Source organism: Leopardus geoffroyi, chromosome A3 (assembly GCF_018350155.1).
Source record: "Leopardus geoffroyi isolate Oge1 chromosome A3, O.geoffroyi_Oge1_pat1.0, whole genome shotgun sequence".
In the NCBI taxonomy this organism is placed as follows: Eukaryota; Metazoa; Chordata; class Mammalia; order Carnivora; family Felidae; genus Leopardus; species Leopardus geoffroyi.
In genome coordinates, this window is record NC_059336.1 from 137,899,412 (window position 1) to 137,921,244 (window position 21,833).

At 46.5% G+C, this 21,833-nt stretch overlaps 1 long non-coding RNA gene across 2 annotated transcripts; it reads left to right on the top strand.

Annotated features, from left to right (window-relative positions):
• Positions 1-528: 528 nt before the first annotated feature.
• Positions 529-21,208, top strand: LOC123579802. Of its 2 annotated transcripts, none has more exons than XR_006702965.1 (4): positions 529-1,088; positions 8,761-8,836; positions 20,538-20,647; positions 20,884-21,208. It is a non-coding gene; the product is annotated as an uncharacterized LOC123579802 (long non-coding RNA). The 2 variants fall into 2 exon arrangements; XR_006702966.1 differs by having other exon boundaries at positions 533-1,088; positions 20,541-20,647.
• Positions 21,209-21,833: the final 625 nt, after the last annotated feature.

A 21,833-nucleotide genomic window follows, 5' to 3' on the forward strand; every position in this document is an offset into this window, starting at 1 on the left:
AGGAAGGGAGAGAAGGGGGAGGGAGAGGGGGAGGGAGGGAGGCAGAGAGAAAGAAAGAAGCAATGTTTATTTGATTAGAACATGCGTTCAAGCCCTATGATTTCTCCCAGGAGCAAATGCCAGCACAGTTCAGACGTTAGAAACCTCAGCAGTTGGCACAGACTTCCCTTTGCCTAGAGGGCACCTCCACGGGACCTCAACATTCTTGCTGTCAAATAAAAGAAACTGAGAGCTAGCGGCCAGAACTTGGCTGAGCTGGCGTGTGCTGAGAACAGCCCAGCTGCCTCTGTTTGCTATAATTGAAGCTATTATAACCACCTGCGAGTCTGTTATCGCTGTCCTTTGTCCAGGGCCACGGCGGCGCTGGCCACGCACAAATGCTCCCTGCTGAACCAGGAAATTGGGTCCCCAGGACGGATTCTGACAAGGAGTTGAAAGACAGATCAGGTCCATTTAAATGATCCCCCTCTCATCAGAAAATTAGATTACCGTCGAAAATGAGTGCTGTGAAGATGACAATTTAAGGAGACCACCTCGTTTGGGAAACGTCCTTTGTGTGCGCATGTGTCCGCGGTGCCCCCCAACACACTCCTCCCGCGGCGCGTCAGCATGAACACCCATCGTGGGCTGAGAGGGGGAGGCACACAGAGAGGGAAAAGTCTGCACCTCCGAATGTTCGGTCTTGGATGTTTTCCAAGCATTTCAAGATGACTCGGTCCAGCTCTCACACGGCTGTGTAAGTCAGGGTTAAAACCACAGCCGCACATACTCCCAGCTTTAGCTCTGCCGTCCGAGTTCAGATGAAACCAAGACAGGAAGTGAAATAAGGTGTCTTTTGTCTCAAACTCCTGCCGATTTCTTGTTCACACCTGAGGGAAGTTAAGATGGGTTTATGCCGACGGAATGCGAGGGGCTCCCACGGCACGTCAGCCCACGAGTTCAGCTCTTCCCCCATCACGTGCGTTCTAGAAGTCACGGCACTTGCAAAGAGAGAAGCATCTGCCTAGGACTGTTGCCGCCTCCCACCGAAAAAAGAAAAATAACATAGAAGGAAGTTAAAGAAACAATTAGAGGACACCAGATAAAAGGTACTGTAGCATTCTTACATCATCTTTTTCTCTAGAGTAACTTTTGCATTTTGACTTTTTTTCTATCTAGAACATCCATACTAACATGCTTTATAAAAACAGATAAAATCTGGGAACAGACCTGCAGTGCCATCAAAGTGAAAAGGTCAGCAAACCCTCTTCCTGGTAAAACAAATATTAAACTGAACAAAAATATCAAACACAACCATTTTAAGAGCTCTGAATATTGACCCAAAACAAGCAAACAAACAAACAAACAAAAACACGTGGAGAAGTGTTTACTCATGAAAAATGATTGAATTTTGGATTTCAGCCACTGGAGCCTCCTTTACCTGGGGGCTCCTTTCACCCTACCTGCCGGCTCAGGAGAGCCCAGTAGAGCTTAGAAAGACAAAGGTCACCTAAGCGTTGCCCATGTTCCTCAGCCTGTGCACACAGACCCATCAGCAGAGGGAGGAAACTTCATTGCCACAAGAGTTGGAGCCCAAACTATAAGCAATGACCGGCTGAAAAATAACCTGTAGAGACTCAAGAGTGACTCCTAGTGAGCCAGACCAAAAGCTAAAAATAAGAATTGAAAACAAAGCGAGCAAAGGTCTTCCCAGATCCCGTAGGGGAGACAGAGACAGGAGACTGAGGTGAGGCAAATTGCTATCAACAAAACAAAACAAAAAGAATAACCACGATCGCCCTTGGAGAAAAAATTCAGAGTTGCAACAATTTATTATCTAAACATCCAGTCTTCAGTAAGAACTTATGAGGCTCGCATAAACAAGGATGTGTGACCCACATTCAGGAGGAGAGAAGGAAGCAGTCGGCAGAAACCGCGAGTGGGCCCAAATGTTGAATTTAGCAGACAAAAATGCAAAGCGGCTAAAGATACTCAAAGGATGATGGAAGCTGTGTTTGAAGAATTAAATAAAAATATGATGAAAATGGCTCCACAAGTAGGGAATCTCAATAAAGACACAGGAACAATAACAAATAGCCAGTGGAAATTCTGAAGTCATAAAGTACAATAACTGAAATGGAAATTTTACTGGGAGGCTCGACAAGCAGACAGGAGCTGGTAAAGGAAACAATCCGTGAGCGTGAAGAAGGATCTGTAGAAAGAATCCAATCTGAACAACAGAGTAAAAGGGTGAAGAAAATAAAGAAAACTGAATCGAAGAGAGAGGCCTAAGGGGCACCACCAAGCAAATCTGCACCTGTGACAAGAGTTCCAGTAGGAGTCGAGAGTGAGAAAAAGGAAGAAAAATAATGAGACGAGGCTGGAATCCTCCCACATTTAGTGAAACACACTAATAGGCAGATCCAAGAGGTCTGTTGAATCCCACGTAGTAAAACACAGAGGTCCACGTCTACACACATCTCTAACCATGGAGAGCGAAAACAAAGAGAAAATCTCAAAAGCACAGAGAAAAATGCTTCATCACATACACAGAAATACGGATACACGTACTGACTGATTGGTCAACTGAGGCAAGGCAGGCCAGAATGTAATGGAGAGACGTCTTCGAAGTGCTTAAGAACAAGTATTAACCAAGAATTCACTATTGAGTGAAACTATCCTTTCAAAAACGGAAGTGAAATAGACATTCCCAAACAAAGACTGAGAATATGTGGTAGCAGACATACCTTGGAGGAAATACTGAAGGCAGCTTTCTGGCTGAAGAGCAAGGACATAGATGGTAACTTAAATCCACTGGAAAAAAGTTAAAAGAATTAGAAATTATAAATAGGAGGTTTCATAAAAAAGACTACAAACATATATCTTCTCTTCTTCAAAAGACATAAGATTGGTTAAAAAGTTATAACAGGGTAGTATTAGTTATACAATATAATATATAATTATATATATAATATATATAATAGTATATATATAATGTTATAATAATATAATAATACATATATAATATAATTATATATTATATATATAATATATAATATGCACCGATATAATATTTATGACAATAACAGCACAAAGGAGGGGTAGAGAATGCAGTGACATGAGAATAGATTTCTACATTTAAGGTGCCATTAATCTGAACTGTCCTACTATATGACGTATATTGTAATCCTAAAGCAATCATTAGAAAACAACTTTAAAATATAGCAAAAAAAAATGAATAAAAATGGTATACTAAAAAATATGTGCTTAACACAAATAAGGTAGCAGTAAATGAGGATCAGAGCAAAAAAAGAGAGAAAGAAAGAAAGAAAGAAAGAAAGAATACAGAAAACAAATAGCAAATGGCAGATATAAATATAACTATATCAACAGTTAGATAAAACGAGAACAGACTAAACACCTCAACCAAAAGGCAGAGGTTGGCAGACTGGTTTAAAAAGCGAGATGCAGGGGCACCTGGGTGGCTCAGTTGGTTAAGCACCGGACTTTGGCTCAGGTCATGATCTCACGGTTTGTGGGTTCGAACCCCGTGTCCGGCTCTGCGTGAACAGCTCGGAGCCTGGAGCCTGCTTCAGTTTCCGTGTGTCTCTCTCTCTGCCCCTCCCCTACGCGCCTCACTCTCTCTCTCTCTCTCTCCGTCTCTCAAAAATAAAATATTGGGGCGCCTGGGTGGCGCAATCGGTTAAGCGTCCGACTTCAGCCAGGTCACGATCTCGCGGTCCGTGAGTTCGAGCCCCGCGTCGGGCTCTGGGCTGATGGCTCAGAGCCTGGAGCCTGTTTCCGATTCTGTGTCTCCCTCTCTCTCTGCCCCTCCCCCATTCATGCTCTGTCTCTCTCTGTCCCCAAAATAAATAAACGTTGAAAAAAAAAATTAAAAAAAATAAAATAAAATATTAAAAAAGCAAGATGCAACTATATTCCATCTACACGAGGCAAATTTTAGTTTCAAAAACACAGAGTCTGAAAGTAAAAAGGTGGAAAAATATATGCCATGTAAACCTTAACCATAAGAGATACAGTTATATCAGACAAAACAAAATTTAAGACAAGAAATATAACTAGAAAGAAAAAGGAAATCCCTTAATGGCCGAGTCATTATATTAAAAGATAGAAAACTTATAAATGCATATGCACCTAATAATACAACGCCAAAGTACATTAAACCAAAATTGACAGAATTGAATGAAGAATTAAATAACTCAGCAATTGCACTTGCAGTTTACATCTCTTTTAAAAAATTGATAGGACAAATTGTGAATGACAGTTATTCTGTCTTCTTCCTCTCAAGGAAAAGACCACAAAAAGAAACACACACACACACACACACACACACACACACACACACACACACACACACAATGAGCACCACCACATGCTCAACCAGAATGGCTTTCATCAAAAAGACTGGGAGTATGAAATGGTACAGGAACTTTGAAACACAGTTCACCAATTTCTTTTTTTTTTTTTTAATGTTTGTTTACTTTTGAGAGACAGAGAGAGACCAAGTGCCAGCAGGAGAGGGGCAGAGAGAGAGGGAGACACAGAATCGGAAGACGGCTCCAGGAGGCTCCGAGCCGTCAGCACGGAGCCCGACGCGGGGGTCGAACTCAGGAACCGTGAGATCATGACCTGAGCTGAAGTCGGACACTCAACTGACTGAGCCACCGAGGCGCTCCCACCAATTTTTTAACAAAATAAACAGAAATTTACCATAAGGCAGCAATTCACTCCTAGGTACTTACCCAAGAGAAATGAAAACACGCATCTACAAAAAGACACATTTGCAAATGTTCATGGTAGAATGTCCACACACCCAAAGACTGGAATCCAACCAAACACCCACCAACTTGTGAGTAATGAACAATTACAGGGATAAGCCTAAAAAGGAGCGAGACTCAAAGTACTACATCTTGTACCACATACAATCGGACTACATATAATTCCATGTGCGTGAATTTTTTTTTTTTTTTTTGAAAAGTATGCCTCTAGAGACACAGGATAAAGGATCCCCTGGCCTGGGAGCAGGGGTTAAGTGGTAACAAGACGATGGCACCTTCATTGTGGGATGGAACTATTCCAAAAGTAGATAATGGCAGTGGTGGTTACACAGCTTTTTAAATTCACAAAAAAAATCATTGAATTGGGTGCCGACAGTTGGTAAGATTGTGCATGTAAATTATACCTCGAAGCTGCTTAAAAAGTTAATATAAGTCATCAGTACCAAAAAAGCTACTCATGTAAGAATCTCATAACAACTCACTTATGTAAATAGCATTGAACTAGGAGCCAGAAATCTTTCCATTCATTACCTAGAATGAATCTTTGACAAAGTCATTTGATATTTTAAATCTTTTCTTTCCCCAGCTGTATGCAAATCAGACCCAGCAACCACCACAGTCCTTATTGCAAAGGGTTGTTCGTCGGTTCACGGAGTTAGTCAGGTATCTGTCCCTTCAGCAAATACCCGCTATGAATGTCCATCACTCTGCAAGGGGCAGGAGATAAACCTGGAATCCTAAGACATTTAGGAGAACGTAAATACGCCTACAGACCTACGAGGAGCAAACGAGATGGGGAAAACCCTGTACAAACGGAAGAGATTATTACTGCCAAGGGCTCGTGTTGGAAAGAACCATGGAACAGAGGACTGCTAGAACAGCCTGGAAATGATATTCACCTTAGAACCGTGGGACAGGGCACTGTTAGAACAGCCTGGAAGCTATATTTGCCTTCAGATGCAGGAACGTCCAAATCTTGCCTCAGTGGACAACTGCCTCTACGTAAGACCCCAAGGGAAAGAAATATTCCTAAAAAGACAGTGACAGTGGAAAGCAAAATGCTATTTTGTCATCAGATGGGGTCTCTGACACTCCACACGGGGTTCCGGTTTGCTGGCCAGGAACCCACAGAGTGATGCGTGCCCACGGGTGTCCCCTCTCTCTGAGGTCCAGGCCTTCATCTTTTGGCTGCTCTCCTAGTCGGAAGAGACCAGAAGGAAGACAGTGCCAGAGAGTTTACTGCTTGAGCCGCACAGGGAGAAAGAAAAAAAAAACAGGGTCACCCTAAAATGCATGACTTCTTGTGTGCAAAGGCCACACGCGTTCGGCCAGAATGCCCTAATCCTGTTCTTTCCGACACGTTTCTTCTCCGAGACAACAGCTGTAGGTTCTCAGAGGAGCTCCGTCACCCATGTGCCCCTTGAAAAAGTTATTCACCCTGCCTGGACTTTATCCTGCCTCATTCATCAAACCTTAAGATGCGGCTAACTTCATCTGTACCGCTTATTTGTCCCGGGGAGGGGGGACTCAGGGAGAGAGAGCTCTAAGCGGCATTCGAACTTCATAGCCTCCCTTTCTCCTGTCGATGAATAAATACACGTTCACCCTTGAGCTGATTTCTTCAGCAGCCCGTCACTTATTCAACAAATACTCAGTGAGAATCCTCAATATCCAGAGCACCAAAACTAAACGATTACACTTGCTCCCATGGAGGAAACAGACAACTGTGGGAGACAGAGGCACTCATCAAAGATTCACTCTCGTGGAGGCTTAATTACAAAGCAAGATGGGCGTTCCAAAAGGAGGAATACCCAGCTCTCCAAGAGCACGACAGAAAGGAAGTAGGTCCAGCCTGGGAAAGGGGGTGGGGGGCTCCTCCCTAAGAGGTCGACCTGAGGGGTCGTGGGAGGAGCAGGCGGGAGGATGAGGGACAGGTCTGGGTGCAGGGAGAGCACGGTTGCACAGAGGGGCCAGGGTGTGTTTGCAGGTGCAGCAGGAGAGAGCAGGAGGCTGTCTGGAACCATTACCAGCTAGTGTGCAGGGCTGCAGGGTGGAGGGCGGGCAGGTGCAGAGCAGAAGGGGTGAAGAGGTAGAGGGAGCAGGTCCTGTCCACCATTCAGGTCTCAGAAAGCATCTGATCTTCATTCTGGGCACAACAGGGGAGAAAAAGTCTCCTCCAGATCAAACGTACTAACCACCTTGCACACTTACGTTCACCCAAGGCGAACCGTCACTATTTTGTATTCATATTGTTTGAATCGCAAAGAGAGAGAAAACTAGGTAAGACATTCGCTGCAAACGACTCACCACACAGACGAGGAAACGAAGCAGGGGAACGCATCGTCTCCACGGTCCGCAGAATCCAGGACGCCTGGGTTCTGAGCCGTGTTCTTTCTGCTCAAACAGCCCTCTTGGGGGCATCTCTTCTCTTAGAGCCTCAGATAACGTTATGGGGATTCAACCTCCTTTCAACGACAAACCTCATCTTTAATACAATCATTCATCTATTTAATAAATATTTATTGAGCACGTGGGGGCCAGTGTCTGTGCTTAATAAATTATTAAATTTCCATCACGGTGTGCGTGGACAAGTGCCCCGGACCCGGGGGCAGATAACACCTTCCTTTGCTACTTGAATTGATATTAGGCAGCCATTGTAAAATTACTTATTGTAGCCCGGTTCTTCCAATTACTGCGCTGCTCTTGAATGGTCTTACAGACGGGAAATATTTTGTCAAACCCAAGCCTAAAAAATATTTAAAGATCTTTCATAAAGGAATTACCTCCACCCCTGGTTTCCAAAACTAACATTCTCTCGCTCTAAAAATTTATTTAAGGATACAAAAATATAAAGAATAGAAATTACACTCTCAATCCTACCACACAGAGGCAAGCGCTAATAAATACACTGGTGTATTTTTCTAGATTTGTGGACCCTGTGGATAGATTTTTTTCAGATGATAACTTAAGACTTACCTGTGTTTTTCAACTTAGTGTTTCAAAATAGCTTTTCCCAGTGCTATTAAAAAGTCATTGTCAACATCATTTTGCCTTCTAAATATCAAGGAAATGAAATGGTCGAATCTCTCTAGATGCCTTATTTTTCATTTTTGCCATCAGAAATAGTACAGCAATATGTGCTTTGTTCATAAAGGTTTTTGCCCAAATGCAATAGCTAATAACATCTATCGTGCGTTTACGGCACGCCCCGCACCATGGTTACCACTCCTCGTTTTATTTGATCCCCACAATAATTTTACTAGGTAAACACGGTTATTATTCATATTCTCCAAATAAGGAAATCAAGGCAAAGAGAGAGGACCAAGGGGCACCTGGGGGGCTCAGTCGGTTGAGCGTCCGACTTCGGATCCAGCCATGATCTCGCGGGTCGTGGGTTCGAGCCCTGTGTCGGGCTCTGTGCTGACAGCTCGGAGCCTGCAGCCTGCTTCGGATTCTGTGTCTTCCCCTCTCTCTGCCCCTCCCTGGCTTGTGTTCTCTCTCTCTCTCGAAAATAAATGAACATTTTAAAAATTAAAAAGGAGAGAGATGTCAAGGAAGAGCATCCAACATTTACTGAGCACCTGCTGTGTCCAATCCCCATACTCTGTGTGTTACATGCTCTCATCTGCTCCATGAGACTGTCGCCATTCTCGCTGCTCCCATTTTAGAGAGGAGGAAACTGAGGCAGGACTTCACTAAGCGGCTTTCCCAGGTCTGCCCTCGTCACCCTTGCTGGAGCTGCGATCTGAGCGCGGTCTGGCTTGGGGGACTGGCTCCCAGCCGGTCTTGGGCTTGGACAGCTAGCAAATTGGAGGCATTTAGACTACTCCCTCGGGGTATGTTCCCAGAAGTCAAATTACTGCTCTTGAAACACACAACTAAACCACTTTACAACGTCAACCGAGTTACACTCTAATTAGGGAAGTGTGAAAGCGCCCCATTTACGCAACAGGCTTTCTGTTTGTGTGTTTTCACCCTGCAGACATGAAAGACGCACATTCTCACGAGGCGAGCAAGATCGGGCTCTGCAACACAGACCGCTCAGCCGATGTTTCAAGGTAAAGGCTCGCACTTGGCCCCAACCCCATCTGGGCACAGGCGCTATCACTGGGCGTGGCCCCTCACCCCGGGGGCTCCGGGCCGCCTTTTCAACTCCCACCATCAGACCTGGAGTCCCAGAGCCGGAGCGGCTTTCAGTGGGGGGGACAGAAAGAGGAGCCAAGTGGAAGGGGAGGGGAGAAGATGAGGCAGAAGGGAACACAGGAAGTCCCCTCTAACAGGAGGAAAAGTAAGCAAATCGGAGGCCTGAATATGTGACACGGCAGCCGGGAACAGTGTCCCACCGAACAGCCCCGCGGGCCGGCTCTGTGGGAACGAGGAAGTGGCCGAGCAGGGGGCACGGTGTCCGTGGGGCGGCTCTCCAGGTGGACCGAATGTGTGTCCAGTCCAAATGCACGGCCCTGATCCCCGGTGACCCCCCAGCCCTCAGGGTGGGGTTCACTGGCCTTTGGAACGTGGCGGAACTGCGTTCACAGAGAGCAAAAGCAGGGGCAGTTCATAACCTCGCTCAAGTTTAAGGAAATCAAACAGAACTCACGCAAAACACTAGTGATTCCCGGGCGAGTGAATCTGAAACAGCGATACGGTTTCTCCTAAAATGTACATGCATCTTAAAAAACAGAACAAAAGATGTCTTGGGCATAACACATTGTGGTTTTCACTTGAATCTCAAAAGAAAAAGAAAAAGAAAAAGAAAAGAAAAAGAAAAGAAAAGAAAAAGACAACTGTGTGTATCACAGCAGCCTCTGGGTAGAAACACAAAAATAGAGAGCCATGGACCGAGTCAGTGGCAGAACCCCACTGTGCCCAAGGCTCACGTCCCCCATTCTTGTACTTCACTTGTTGGAGTAGCCACTCTGGGTTCAAGATTGAACAGCCCTGAACCCCAGCTCACTGGCTGGCAAACGGCACTGCCCTTGTGGGTGTGCGGTGTGGGTCCAGCCGCACGGGTAGGCGGTCTCCCGCGCTGATGGCAGCATCTCACTGCACACTGTCTTTCCAGACCATTCCAACCAGGGTTGGCACAGGGTCAGGACCCAAAAGCAAAATGAAACAAAAGCGAGAGGCCTTAATTCCGGCAACTGGGCACGTGGCTTGTTCTAGGCACCCGGTAGACGTTTGCTGTAAATGACGGGTGTGGGCATTAGCCAGACAAAAGGGACCGAACGTGTGGGGACAGAGACCATCCCCACTCCCATCTTATAACCAATCTGCACAACAATCGTGCTTCCTCTGAAAGGAACCGTTTGGACCCTCTGGGACTGTAGCAAGGACGCAGGTGCGGCCGGCCGGGACTGGCGAATATGCCTAAAATTGCACCTGTCTGACCCCAGTGCCTTTATCGGTAACCCTTGGAGAATACTCCCACTATTGTTTAGACCGACTTGTTACTTGATGTCCCCAGCGCAGAGAAGCCTGAGGCCAGAGAACCAGGCCTGTGTTTCTAGCTCCTTGCTGGATGGAAGCAACAGAAGAGTACTCGTTCCTTCAGTATCTCCGAATTCCCTCTCTGCACCTGTCCTAGGAGAGACAGGTACACTCATCGATAGCCCAGGAGGGGAAAAACATCCTCTTGTCTCTACCTGGGGAGAGCCTGACGACAGCCACAGTAAATGGGTCCTGAGTCATCTCAGAAGGGAAAAGCACTGTGGACAAAAATGAGAGCAGAGTAAGAGGGCACGGGACGAAGGAAGGAAGGGAAGCGAAGCATGAACGAATGATTTCTGATTCTTGGAGAACACGTTTCCCACATGGGGGCGCCCCCTTGATACCTCTGTAGACGCGTCGGAGACAGACCCATTAGGTCTGTTTCCCATTAGGTTTCCCGTTAGGAAACACGAATGGTGTTTCCCCTCTTCCTGTGAGAACACGGCCCAAGACGTTCATTCCGACATCCCCTTCGGCAGCTTCTTTCATATTTTCTATTCTGCCCTTCTTCTCTGTGCCTTAATTTTGTTAGATGCCAAGTTTTAAAAATTTTCCTACTTATACTAAGGGCCGCAATCCTATGTCCAACATTTCCTGAAAACTTTTCTCCTACAGTCTCTTCAAAGCTCCTTTTATCCAAAAGAATCTTACCCTTCTTTCTAGAATGCCTGAAGTGACTTAGATCTCCACAAAAATTACTAAGTCAATAATGAAACTAACTTCACACACTCTGCCGGGATGGCCACGGTCAGTCTGATAATCATGTCGGTAATACACCGACGTATTGCACTTTAATATACATGATATACTGGTAAACGTGTACATTAAAACAAATGACGAGGAGATAGATATACACCAAAAAGGGTACACAATGTGTTAAGTCATTTAAAAATAAGAAACTCCGAAACAAATGTTTGAAAAGTGCCAAGAAACAGCCTGGGTGGTTCAGTCCGTTAAGAATCCGACTTCGGCTCAGGTCATGGTCTCGCGGTTTGTGGGTTTGAGCCCCACATTGGGCTCCGTGCTGAGAGCTGGGAGCCTGGATCCTGCTTCGGATTCTGCGTCTCCCTCTCTCTCTGACCCTCCCCTGCTTGTGCACTCTCTCTCTCTCAAAAATAAATACACATTAAAAAATTTTTTTTAATTAAAAATAAAAATAGGGGCACCCGGTGGCTCAGTTCGTTGAGCATCTGACTTCGGCTCGGGTCATGACCTCACGGTTGGTGGGTTTGAGCCCCAAGTCAGGCTCTGTACGGACAGCTCAGAGCCTGGAACCTGCTTCGTATTCTGTGTCTCCCTCTCTCTCTGGCCCTGCCCTGTTTGAGCTCTGTCTCTCTCTCTGTCTCTCTGTCTCTCTGTCTCTCTCTCTCTCTCAAAAGTAAATAAACGTTAAAAAAAATTTTTTTTTAAGTGCCAAGAAACAGAAGCATCGGTGCTCAGATGGTACATCTCCACTCTTGATTCAGCAAATCGTGCTGGGTGCTACTCTATGCCAAGAGCTCTGCCAACCGCCCCAAGTAGTCTCAGTCACCAAGACATAAAATTCAGGAAGCCCCTCCGGCCAGCCCCACGGGGTCATCGTCCCCTCCCCCAACCATAGCTGTCCTGGCTGCACACCTGTCCTCCGTCAGACCCCACCCCCCCCCCCCAGTCTCCCCAGTCAGCACCGTCGAGCCGGCTGCTCTGAATCCCACCCGGTACAACATGCTGGGAGCAGGTACAGAAACATCACGCACATAACCACCTCTGCCTTTTCAGAGTCCTCAAACAGTCCCCGTGTCCCTATTCCAGTCCCCTTACGGTGCACCCTCACCATGTTCTTGCACGTCTGCAGGGGCGTGGGTAGCTGCACGTGCATCCGTGGCTTTTACAGGGGATCCTACCTCGTTGCCCTCGAAAGGGCTGGGCCCCTGAGGCTGCCACCCCAGGAGGCTGAAGGGGCAGGCTGGCCCCCTGCAGGGCAGGGGCCCAGAAGGGAACGGGATAGGGATGCAGGTAAGTGCCAGCTACCTGCCGTCAGCGCCCCTCAAAGGGACATCTGCAGAGCCAGGCTGGGGGTGTGGGTGCCAGCGGGTGGGGCTGGGCGTTGGGGGGGGAGGTGGGAGGTACAGGTGTTCTGGACCAAGAGGAAGAAGCCCAGAGCCGCTGGAGACTTTCCCAGGGCGTTGGGGCCCTTCTAGAACAAGCACGTCCCCCACCTTCTCCCTTCACGGTACTTCACGCACACCCGAGCCTGAGGTCCTCTGGGCCCGGCCGGCAGGTGGGTGAAGGAAGGTTCCCACCACACCGCGGGGATGTGGTGTTGGACTTTAAGCATACTGGTGTGTGAAATGGGACCGCGGTACAGGAGTCGAAATTTCTCTGGTGCAAACAGGAGTTCTTTACGAAACAATAAAGATCTATGTAGGACAAGGGTTTATTCTAAAGGAAACCATGGCAGTTTACAAATTCCGTCACTTACCCAGATGAACGTCACCCGTTTGCACGGCGTCCGCACAGAAACAGTTGTCACCGGGTCAACAGACTCAGAGCCCAGCAGCGCTCGGGGCCAGCTCCCCCACCCCCACCCCCACCCCCCCGGCCCTGAGCCGGGCCTCTGCCGGGCTTTTTTCTAACCACAAAGCACTTTTTGGGGGCTGGGACCTCTTGTGTATGATCTCTCTCTCCTCCTTTTCCACACTCATTTATTTTTCTAATTGGTTAACATACCTTAGATACAGCTCAGATAACGTGGGCTCACGGGCTGTGGAAATTGTTTTTTCGGAGGACCGTGAACCCCAGATAAGCCCCAAATGCAGAGGAGTGGAGAGAGAGGCCTGGGATGGGCAGCCAGGGGTCAGGTGGAGACAAAGGTGGACAAGGGAGGCACCCACTTTCCAAGCTCCCAACGCAAAGATGCCAATTAAGGAAACACCTCTGCACAAGAGATTCTGTACCAAATGGAAACGAGACATAATAACAACTCAGACCCTGCTGCGGAGCGGCGGGAGAGGGAATCAGAAAGGCGCGGTGCACAGAAAAATGGCCACTGGAGCGGTGACTGTCCTTTGAAAGCAGCTGCCAGGAATTACAAGACTCAGAAGAAATGAGGAGGCAGCTATAAATGTACAGGACGAGAGCAAACACCCCTCGGAATTTAAGGGCGCACGGGGCCTGCTCTACAAAGAACTCGGCCGCACAATTAATCTTCAGGCCCCGGTTCCATGGAGGACTGAGGACGGCTGTGCAATTTGTCAACCGGGGAGAAGATGTGTGCTTGATGAAGCAGTTTTCTCAGGTTATTTTACAAGGGGCTGTCGTTAGGATCGACTTCAGGGGGACAGAAAAATCACTGAATGATTCGTGTAGCAACTTCATAAACGGGGGATCAAAGACCTACTATGTAACGTAGGCGTTGAAAAACCAGCACCGCGTGGCTTCGACCCTGCACTCCAAGAGCTCACAGCCTGCCGAAGGTCAACGTGTGACGTGATTCCGTTACTTATCTCTTGGGCTTCGCAAGCGGTCAGTGAAAAGGCTGAACCCGAGTTCCCTGGTCAGCGGTAATTAACCTTTCTAGAAAGACATCGTGCGGTGGTGGTACCATGGATTTGAGTCCGGTCTCTGCTACATAGTGGATGTACGCCCCTTAACAGGGTTTCTCGGCCTCAACACTAGGGGCGTTGGGGTGAATCGTTGTTTTGTATGGAGGCTGTCTTGTGCAAAGTAGGATGTGCAGCAGTATCCCTGGCCTCCGCCCACTAGACACCATGACACCTCTTCCATCGTGACGACCAAAACCATCTCTAGACGTTATGAGATGCCCCTTCTCCCCATTGAGAATTGCACTAGTGCACAAGATTAAAAATTCAGGAAACCAACTTATGCTGCCATTTACTCCCTGTGGCCCTCTGGAAAAAAGAAGAGCTTGAACCAAATTAGTATAGCAGTCCCTAGTTCTGAAACTTTAAAAGTAGTGCATTGTAGTGATAAGATTTAGACTTTGAAATCTGGTCTGGCTTTAGATCCTAGTCCCATCAACTTCTGGTTGTTATCTTTGGGGAAAGCCATTACTCATTTTGAGCCTTGGGCTCCTGTCCAAATATTTATCTTCTAGGGATGATACAGGAATATAAAAGATGTATGTTAAAGTGTCATACGGGAGTTCCCTCCCTAATTCGTAGCTACATTTTGATCCTCAAAAACTAGCCTCTCTGTCTCCATCTAACGACTGCGTGATCTCCTAGCTAAAAACATGAGTGGATAAGAGCGGCTGCCCTAATGGTCCCAGAGCGTCAATGGCAGAACACAATTTAAGTCCTCTTGTTAGAGTCCAGCAGAGATCCCCTGGCAGACTCCTCTCCAAGGAGTGACTCCAGAGTCCAGGCCCCTCCATCACTAACACCCCAGATGACGAGCGGTCTCCGTGGTCACCACAAACAGGGAAGACAACACACACAGCCCACCATGGCCCGCAACAGACACATTACTTCTTCCCACATTCCCCTGGTGAGAACTACTCATCGGATACCTAGCCTGTGACCCTGGAGGGCACGCAGCTCTTTCTGCCAGTTAGACCCTAAAATATTCTAGCACTGAGCTTATTACAAATAGTTCATAACATAAAGGGAAACTCCAGGCGAAACAGCCCGAGATAGAAATACTAACTGGTTTATAAGCTTCCACTAATCATTAACCCTTAGGAGGAGACGTAAAATCACTACCAGCAGCAACAGAGCAGGTAGGGACATTGAGGACGGTGAACACAGCTTCTTCGGGGGCTCCCTCGCTCTCCTTACTAGGGGCATCGCTTCTCAAAACCGTCGTTGTCACCCCTTATTGCTCTCCAAGTGTTGAGCCTAAATGCGCAATAGAGTCATTTTCAGTAAGAGACCGATACGAATATACAGAAAGTAGTGACGATATAGAAGTAAGTCTCTGACGAGTTGCTTTAAGCATATTGTACCCGGGAAGGTCCACGTGCCTGTTTCCTTTTTATAAAATGAAAGTTACAACAAAATCGTTTCGGGAGGCATGAGTGTGCTAGAGCTGCCACAACACATGATGACATACTTAATGGCTCAAAACAACAGAAATTTGTTTCCTTACAGTTTGGGAGGCCAGAAGTTCAAAATGGGCCTCTCTAGGCCAACATCAAAGTCCACAAGGCTGTGTTCCTTCTGGAGGCTGCAGAAGGGACGTACTGCCCTGCCTTTTCTAGCTTCTAAAGGCTGCCTGCATTCCTTGGCTCATGGCTCCTTCCTCCGGCTTCAGAGTCAGAAAGATCACGTTCTGTTTCCAACTCTGTTCCCCTTGGCTTCATCATCAAATGACCCTCTCCCCACTCCGACCCTCCTGCCTCCTCTTATAAGAACCCTTGCAACCACATCAGGCCCACCTGGACAGTCCAAGGAAATCTCCCCATCTTGAGATCCTTAACCGAATCATAGCTAGAAAGTCTCTTTCACCGTGTAAGACGACATATTCATACATTCTGGGGATTTGGACGTCTTACTAGACACCTTTGAAGGCCTTTTCCGGCTGACCACAGTGGGGCAAGTATGTGATGCTATTATTGCTACAGCTGATTATGTATTCAACATGGAGTGTCACACAATCCTTCTGAGTGTAGCTAAATAACAAATGTTGAAAAAAATGTTAATGATGACGATGTTGATGGTGACGACGATCGTACCTTTAGAATCGTGTAGGATGAATAATGTCATATGAAAAATTTAATCTTCAAACACTCTCAGAAGGAAGGGCCAGCTTTCGGTAGCAGTGAAGACTAGAGTCCTTGGACCCACGCTCAGAGAACAGTTATAAAACTTGGACAAAATATTTCAGAAGCAGGCAGGAACCAGAGGAGATCTGCACTGGAAACATGGGAAAGCAACGGTGACATTTATGAATTTGCACCTTTTTTTCTGAAGGGCACTATCCCATCTGCATGAGGCCCAAGGCAGGGCATCTGGAAAGTTAAAGTGAATCCTGGAAGAGAGGGAGCCACTGGGGAGTGAACACGAAATCTGCACATAAATTCTACCCAAGCTGTTGGGGGGATTGCTAGATACACATATGCAGGTGGATGGCCCAGAGGGCCCCGCAAAACACACCGCAGCTGAAAGCAGAAGGAACCGAATCGAATCTCAACTGCTGCCAGCTACAGACAAGACACAAGTTGGCTTGAATTCAGACACGGGCACTGCCTCCTGGAGCAAATTCAGATTGCTACCATGGAGCACAAACACGGAGTCTCCATGTGGTCTCATTCTTAATGTTCAGATTACAGTAAACAACGTCAGTAGGCATGTAAACAAATAGAAAAATGAGACCCAAAATCAAAACCAAAACAGGTCAACAGAGGGGTGTCTGGGCAGCTCAGTCTGTTAAGTGTCTGACTTTTGATTTAGGCTCAGGTCATCATCTCATGGTTAATGAGATCAAGCCCCACGTCTGGGCTCTGGGCCGACAGCATGGAGCCTGCTTGGGATTTCGTCTGTCTCCCTCTCTCTCTGTCCCTCCCCTGATTGCTTGCTCTCTCTCTCTCTCTCTCCCTCTCTCTCAAAATAAATAAATAACCTTTAAAAAAAAATAAAAAACAAAGGTCAACAGAAACTAAACCCAAGATGTCCCAGACTTTGACAAGAGCAGATGAGAACCCCAGAGGTGCTCTTATAAATGTATTGAAGGACTTAAAGGAAAATGTGCTCATAGGGAATGAATGAATGAATGAATGGGGAAACCAAACGGAAGCTCGAAAGTGACAAACCCAGTATCCGAGAGGAGGTGTTAACGGGCAGGCTTACTGACAAACTGAAGGCAGCAGAATAAAGGTCAACAGGAATAATACGATCTAAACAAGAGAGAGAAGCAAGGCTGATGTAAAGCTAGTACAGTCTTAGTAAACTGTGGGAGAATGCCCGGCATCCTAACATATGTGCAACTGTAGTCCAAGACTGAGGAGGGAAAAAAAATAATGGGGCAGAAAATATTTGAAGAAATAATGACTGAGAATTGCCAAATATGGTGATAAATACCAGTAACGGATCCAAGAAACTCAATGAAACCCAGGCAACATAAACAAAAAGAAAACCATAATTACGCCCATCATAAATCTTGCCAACCATAAATTTGCTAAAATCCTAAGTTAAAGAGAAAATCTCATATGCACCTAGAGGAAAACAACATAGCACACATAGAGGGGTAAAGAAAAATGACAGAAATATCAGCTGATGTCTCGTCAGAAACAATAGAAGCCAAGAGACAACAAAACTATATTTTCAGGAGCTAAAAGAAAAAAGGCAACCAAGAAATCTATACCCAGTAAAAAAATATCCTTGGAAAATGAGAATTAAAAAAAAAAAAACAGATCGGATTTAAACACTGAGATTTTTTCATCAACAGACCTGCCCTATAAAAATGCTAAGGGGAATGGGGCACATGGATGGCTCAGTCACTTGAGGTCGGACTCTTGGTTTTGGCTCAGGTCATGATTTCACGGTTGGTGAGTTCAAGCCCCACATCGGGCTCTGGGCTGACCGTGTGGAGCCTGCTTGGGATTCTCTTACCCTCTCTTTGCCCCTTTCCCGCTGTGCTCTCTCCGTCTCTGTCTCTCTCTCCCTCTCTCTCCCTCTCTCTCTCTCTCTGTCTCTCTCTCTCTCAATAAATAAAAATAAACATTAAAGCAACTGTTTCAAAATGATAGGGGAAGTTCTTCAAGCCTAAAGTTCAGGGACCTACTGAAGGAATAAAGAGCTCCAATCAGAACTGGCAGATATTTCAGCAAATATAAAAGATTGTAAATATGTTTTCTTTTCTCATAATTTATTTAGAAGGCATATTACTGCTTAAGGCAAAAATGAAAACAGTATTTTAAAGGTAGTAATGTTTATCGCCACACTATGTATTCTACCGCTAACACAGGAGCTGTCCTGGAGATTCCTGGCTAATGAAATAAGGCAAGAAAGAGAAGTAACACATGGAAAGAGAGAACTCACACCGTCTTTATTCACGGCTGCTGTGATCATCTAGAAAAAGAATCTTCAGAACAACTACAAGGAATAAGGCCACAGATATGAGGTCACTACACAAAATGAAATATTATTTCTCATTCTATCAACTAAAAATGGAAAATTAAATTTGAAAAAAAATTCATTTACCCTGTGCTTAAAATAGTAATCCTTAAATATAAATTTGACAAAAACGAGCAGCTTTCTGTATTTAAATAAAGTAACAACGTTAAATCTCAGTAGACTGTGTTCAAGGTTGTAACCCAGAAAGAAAACACTAAAATAACATGAACAGTTCTTGAAAACATAAATTTAAATGAATTTCAAGTGGAATGCAAAATATATTTGATTATCTGAAAAGACAGTGGGAGAAAAACTAGCAGGGGGACAAAACTCAGATGAGGCATCCCCCCTGAAAATAAAACCCCAATGCCAATGGCATGGAACAAATGAAACCACATCGACGACCACATCAGGTACAGACACACACTAGCTCAAATGGAATCAAAGGAGAATAGAAATGGATGGAACCAAGTTTACAATCAAATCAGGGGCCCACATTAACCAACTTGGTAAACATGGAGACAGCACAGAAATTCACGTGGACAAAATTATTTTACGTAGTATCAACATGGCAAAGACACTTTCATTAAATAGCATAAATAACACGGTAACTTGCCAAGCCCAGACAAGCATTCAGAATCTGGGGTTTTCATTGTGGGTTCCGTCCATTACTTACCTGACAACGGGGCACGGGAAAGAGTTTACTCTCTCCTACTTCATTCACAATTGTAAATCCCAGGTATCAGTGGGGCGAGAGCAGAGCCAGTCTCCGGAGCACAGAGTCAGTATGACCACGGTGACAGCGGTCCGCCTCACCCCCTCCAGGGGTCGCCAACCTCCCGTTTAAACCAGAAAGGCCATTGCCCATCTTGGGAAAGGAAAGGACACCCAGGAAATGGCAGATGCACCGTGAGACAACACGTCTATGATAGAATCCTAAAGAATAGTAAGTGTGAGAAGACAAACTTTTAGTCCTGATGATTGCCTCCGAATATTGGAGGAGAAAAGTTACCCAGTGACTGACTCCCTGCCTCTCTTTCTCTGACATTTTGAAAAGTTCAGTAGGTTCACGAAGGACTGAAGAGAGCAAAATCACAGGCCCATTATTTTTAAAAGGGCAAAGCCACCAACCAAGAGCCTCCAGCCAGCAAGTTCAACACTAGATGCCAGAGAACCTGGGGAAGTCTGTGACGGGAGGCGGGGCAGAACCCTTGCACAGCCAAGTTGGATTCGGGCGGTTGGGCAGGAGGGTCATGCTGCGAGAGCCTGGAGGCGCCTCTGAGGTCATTATGGCTGCAAAGAGTGAAAACGTGGCCTTTTCAAGAAGCGCTCGACAACCTTCTACTGCTCTGACTCCGAGGTGAGCAGTGCGAGATCAGATGACTGAGTTCAAGGCTCTAAGGGTAGCCACGGGAACCCCCCATAACTAGAATTTAAGGAAACGTGCATTTTCCAGGTTTATCATAGGGCCAGAAACACGGCTGAGAGCCAGGAACATTTCCCGGTGACCTAATACTGTTCAAGGTAAAGATCACTTCACGCGGAGAAAAGGGAACCAACACCACCAAGTGCTTCTGCCTTCAGAGTGAAACCTTGTTCTTCAGATGCTGCCAACCACCCGGGAAGGCGGCACCGTGGCCTCCAGGCCGGGAGGTAAAGAGCCGGGAGATCAACTACACCCCGAGCCCCATACACCCCTGCCTCTTGCCCACAGCGTCCCTCCAGCCTCCACCACCCTGCACTCCTACAATCTCCTTTTCTCCCGCCCGCCAGCACGGCGAGCTTCCCTCGGGCTTACACTTGGCTACACTAGGTGTCAGCTGTCAGCGTTGTCACTTCAGTCCAATTTGTAGTTGCATTTAGGGGACAAGTCACATTTCACGGGGTGCTGGCCTCACTAAGCGTGCAGATCTGTGGTCGGGGACCTTCCTCCTCTACTTCCCCGTGGTCACCACGTTGCCACCCTGGAGGCCATCTGGAACACACCCCTGTCTAAACTGCACAATCTACGGCCTGAGTTCCGTTCTCCGTTCCATATAATACGGACCGCGGCCGACTGCACATGTCCTGTGCAGCACGACTTCACACGGCGACTCGCGTCATACATCGCGCAATCCCCCGAATGGCGTTATTACCTTTGTAAATACTCAAGACGCTGAGCCGCCAAGCGATGCAGACTCGTGCACGAGGCATTCTAATTTTACTCCGATTTATTCAGCAGTAATCACCGCGTCTATGCTAAGCACTGGGTTCAACTCTGGATCTACCGAGAGAAACAGATCAAGCAACTGAACCCCTGAAACTGACAACCGGAAGAAAATACAGAAGGTAAGAAGGCACCACTTTTCAACCTCCCTGTGCCTCCTTTCTTCCTCTCTGGAAAGAAGAACGATAACAAAAATATTAGTAACTACCTCTTAAATGTGAAAAGGTTAAACAAGCCAATACGTAAAGTACTGAGACAGCGTCTGTTCTTTGATGGCCAATGAGTAGTAGAAAGTAGTGAAAATAGCAGTGGTGTGAGACAGCAGCACTTGTGGCTGAATTTTTTTAAAAATCTGCAGGTGCGGTTATGAAAACAGTCTCTGCTCTGGCGCTCCCTGGATTTTTGTCTCTCCCGGCCGTTCCAGCTCTGCGTGGCCGTCCCCACCACTCCACACTCGTCTTGAACCCCTTTCCTGCGTCTGGACCAATTTCCACTTCCAAGAAGAAGTCTCGCTGTGGGTACTGAGTCTGTGCCAGCAAATTCCTAAGGAAAGTTTGCTTCTCTTCAGTGAGGCTCTCAAAGTGCCCGCCCCTATTCACCTGTCCCTCAGGGCCTTCCTTCTTCCTCACTGCGCTTGTCCTGACAGGGTTCTCCCACGTCATATAAATGCTTCGGACTTTGTACCACTGGCCTCTGCCTCTCTGTGTCCTGCGTTGCCTGGATCACTCTAGCAGAGGGTGATAGATGGAGGGAGGTTGTCCTGCTAACTCTCCCTCAATAGTTGGGACAGGGTCTGGAATTCAAAGAATTCTCTTTCTCTGTTCTGTGTGTCGCTATTCTCTAGGATTTCCTCATCTTTCTACTGTTCCCTGTACACACACACACACACACACACACAGAGTCTGGAGACAAACATGGACCATTTGTAAATTGTCATTCACCATTCTCTCTGGCTATAACAGCCCCAGAGGGGTACTTCCTACCCCAAAGCCATGCCAGCCATGTTAGCATTGAACTAGAACCTTAAGTGGGCTGTAAAGACTGGACCCCTGATACTTCTTAACTTTGCCAACATGATTTTACAAATGAAAAACAATTCCTATTAAAGAAAACACAGCATGGTTTTGACTGGGCAAAACAAAATAGCCATCAGGACTATGTCACTGTCTTGAAAAGTCACTATCTCAAAAAATGTCACTGGGCCACATTATTGTGAAGAAGGTGTATCAGTTTTAATGGTCACTTCGTGGGGCGCCTGGGTGGCTCAGCAGGTTAAGCGTCCGACTTCAGCTCAGGTCATGATCTCAC